This window comes from Haplochromis burtoni, unplaced genomic scaffold (genome assembly GCF_018398535.1).
Source record: "Haplochromis burtoni strain Fernald_Lab_line unplaced genomic scaffold, NCSU_Asbu1 Contig_1506, whole genome shotgun sequence".
In the NCBI taxonomy this organism is placed as follows: domain Eukaryota; kingdom Metazoa; phylum Chordata; class Actinopteri; order Cichliformes; family Cichlidae; genus Haplochromis; species Haplochromis burtoni.
The window spans coordinates 2,420-6,719 of record NW_024583867.1 but is presented as its reverse complement, the minus strand read 5'-3'; positions in this window follow the sequence as shown (position 1 = coordinate 6,719).

Below are 4,300 nucleotides of genomic sequence, written 5' to 3'. Positions count from 1 at the left end.
AAACAGGAAAGTACCGCAGTGTAATCCATTTATTTCAACAAAGTAACTGTATTCTGAATACCACCTTTTTAAACGGTAACTGTAACGGAATACAGTTACTCATATTTTGTATTTTAAATACGTAACGGCGGTACATGTATTCCATTACTCCCCAACACTGTATATATGTATATATATGAGTAAACTATATACATTAAGTATATGTAGAACACTTTTAGGCTACGTTCACACTGCAGGTGAAAGCGCATCAAATCCGACTTTTCTGACCCTATGCAACCCATATCCGATCATGGTGTGACAGTGTGAACAGCACAAATCGGATATTTTCAAATCCGACCTGGGTCACTTTCCTATGTGGTACTGAATCCGATACATATGTGATGTTTTAGAAAGCGACTGCTGTTTGAACGGTCATGTCGCATTAAATCCGTCTTTTACGTCACTGACACAAGACAGACGCCAATTATCAGCGCCAGAGAAGCACCCGAGAAGACATCATGAACGCTTCCTCGCCATCCAGTGTAGATGTTAGTGAAACTGTTGGGAAGACAACCTTGGAGAAAAGTGAACATTTTATTTGTACTGTATAATCTGCAGATTCTGACAGAAATCTGCAACTATCCGTTGAAGCACCGCTCCTCTCTAAAACAGCAATAAGTATAATTATTAGGCCATCGCACTGCCGAGTCTATCCAGTCTTTTAAATTACGTCTTAAAACTTATTTTTTTACTTTGGCTTTTGATTCTGTCTAGTTGGCTGTTTTAGCTTGTTGCGTTGTTACCTATTGTTTGTTGTCCTCTTTTATTGTTTGTCTTAACTGTCTCGTGTTTTTATTGACTGTGAAGCACTATGGTCAACACTGTTGTTTTAATATGTGCTATATAAATAAATTTTGATTTGATTTGATTTGATATGTAAATAACAAAATAACTTTATAACTTAAAGCAAAATTGGGAAACGTAAAGTCCGAAACAAGTCTTTATATTAAGGGCCATCAGTCAAACATTACTGTTTGGTCTGGGTCTAAACCGAGCGCGTTGTGTGTGACGTCTTCTTTTGCGCATGCGGGCCGCTTTGAGGGTTCACACTAGAGCGCGTTTGCTGTCACATTTTATTTGTAGTGTGAACGAGCAGACAAAAAAATCGGATTTGATCAAAAAATCAGAATTAAGCATTGTAAAGCGCTTTGAGGGTCTCAAAAAGCGCTATATAAATGTAATCTATTATTATTATTATTATTATTATTATTTTTAAGACTTGTAATGTGAACATAGTCTTAGTTTGCATTAAGAGTTCTGACAGCCCACACGAAGAAGCTGTTTTTTAGTCTATTGGTTTTGCACCTGATGGATCTGAACCTTTTTTCAGAGGGCAGGATGTTGAAGAGGTGGTGGTTAGGGTGGAGGTGGTCTTTTTTAATTGCCTTGGCTCTCTGAAAATCTGATCAAACCTTGACCTGGTCAAATCATAGGCTTGACTCATAGCATCTTTCTGACAAACCTAAGTTGACCCAGCAGTACCAGAAACTACAAAGACAAGGCGTTCCATAACTTATTTGAATTTTACTGTCAAGTCTGAATTTTTTCAGAAATGATGCACTATTACATGCATATCATGCTAGTGTAAATTTGCATTTCCAGATAAACCTAGATAATCTAACAAATAGGCAAAATACAAGATAAAAAAAGCTACAAAACGCAGTAGAATATATAAAAAAGTGATTATAATATGGCAGAGTTCCAGAAGAAGTATAGCATAAAGTCAAGCATAAATGCAAAATGTGTTGCAATTGGCAGGAAATGTGTTGCAGTTGGCAGCAAATGTGTTGCAGTTAGCAGCAAAATGTGTTGCAGATGGCAGCAAATGTGTTGCAGTTAGCAGAACTCTTATTTTGGGTACATCTTAGAACTTAAAACTTTGTGCAGTTTCTTGCACAGTGAAATTGGATAGCAGGACCACAAAGGTGCAAAAGTAAAGCAAACAATATAAAAAAAAGAAAAAACAATAAATATGTGTATATATGCATATATATATGTGAGTAAACTATATACATGATGTATATGTAGAAATATTGAAACAGTAACATTGTGGGGCTGTATAGAAGGGCAGTTATATAATATAATAAATGAATAAGGGTGGGGGGCTATGGTCATTTTGGATGGGGATGGTAATTCCACTGAGACAAGAAGACTGCACAAAGACCAAAATATTGCACAGAACAAGGAAAGACAGAAATGGCACATGGGATGGCAGCAACATTGTTAATCAATAGCAGTGTTGTATTTGGTTGTGTGGAAGAAGTCTGTTCACACTCTTAGTTTGCATTAAGAGTTCTGACAGCCCACACGGAGAAGCTGTTTTTAGTCTATTGGTTTTGCACCTGATGGATCTGAACCTTTTTCCAATTTGATGATGGTGTTGCAGGGATGCGAGGGGGTGCAGTCACTGCAGATGGTGTATAGGAGTGGAGTCAGCACACATCTCTGAGGTGAGCCAGTGCTGATTGACAGGGTGGATGATCACAATACTGATTAATGGCTTGTGTGAAATTTCTCCTGCACATGTGGCGGGGGGGGGGGGGGGGGGGGGCGGGGGGGGGGGGGGGGGGGGGGGGGGGGGGGGGGGGGGGGGGGGGGGGGGGGGAGTCTAAGTTTACCAGCTTGGCTATAAGGATGTCTGGGATGATGGTATTGAAAGCTGGCTGAAATGCTAAGTGTGAATGCTAGGCAGTTTCGTTATTGTTTATCAAATGTCAGATCACAGAACACAGATATGGTGCTAGTATAGTGGTAAATGTGTTGTTGCTTTAATGATATTGTAATGCTGTGAAAAGTGAGAAACTGCACTGGCATTTACATGTTGTCTATAGTTGTTTGCATGTATCATATCACTAACATTCATGTCCCCCAACTTGACCCTGTCTGAACTCTCCCCGTCACCTCTCCTGTGGACTGTCCTTTGCTTTGGATGGTTGATTGCAGGTATTTAAATTCATCTACCCACACTACCTCTGGTCCTTGCAGCTTCACTGTTACAACTCTCTCACTCTTGTTTTCACACACATCCTGTTTTGCTTCGACTGTCTTTCATTTGTCTTTTTTCGGGAGCCTGCCTTGACTTTTGCAGACTGTCTTCCGTTGGCTCCCTGCTTTCATTACAGATCACAAAGTCATCTGCAAACATCTTAGTCCACAGATATTCCTGCCTGACCTCATCTGTCATCCTGTTCATCACCATTGCAAACAAGACGGGGCTCAGAGCCAACCACTAATGTGATCCCACTCCCAATGTCACTGCTACTGCAAACCCCACCACTGTTTCACTGTCCTCACACATGTCTTCAACCATGTGCACATACGTCTCTGCCACCCCTGATTTCCTCATGCAGTACCACAGTTTCTCTGTTAGCACCCTACTATAGCGTATACCCCCTAATGAATACATATGCAGTGGTCGGGAATCGAACCGACCTGAAAGCGTGTAGTGTCACCACTATGCTATCCAGCTGATTTCACACCTGCGGGGAGTCTATCCTTTAAGCTCGGGTCCTCTACCAGAGGCCTGGGAGCTGGAGGGTCCTGCGCAGTATCTTAGCTGTTCCAAGGACTGTGGTCTTGTGGACAGAGATCTCGGATGTTGTTCCTGGGATCTGCTGGAGCCACTTGCCTAGCTTGGGAGTCACTGCACCTAGTGCTCCGATTACAACTGGGACCACCGTTACCTTCACCCTCCACATCATTTCCAGCTCTTCTCTGAGCCCTTAGTACTTCTCAAGTACTTCTTTTCGTGTTCCTTCTACCTGATGTTGCTATCATTCAGTATCTCTACATCTATCACTACGGACGTCTTCTTCTGCTTGTCTACCACCACTATATTCGGTTGGTTAGCCGCCACCATATTGTCCAACTGTATCTGGGAGTCCCACAGGATCTTAGCTCAGACACCACCTAGGGTGGTGGAGAATGGCCAAGCTAAGATCCTGTGCTTGAGAACATGTGGTGGGTGAAGTTAACAGTGTTCACAGTGGTAATTAAAGCACTCGGTGCAGTTACCCCCAGGGTCCCAGGAACAACATAAGAGATCTTTGTCCAGAAGAGTGCAGTTCCAGGACAAAGAGATTGTGCAGGACACTCAAGCTCCCAGGCCTTAGTAGAGGATTCAAGTTTGAAGGATAGACCATCTGCAAGGCAAGGCAAGGCAAGGCAAGTTTATTTGTATAGCACAATTCAACAACAAGGTGATTCAAAGTGCTTTACAGAGACATTAGAAAGAAAAACAAATAAAAAGCATGATTTAAAA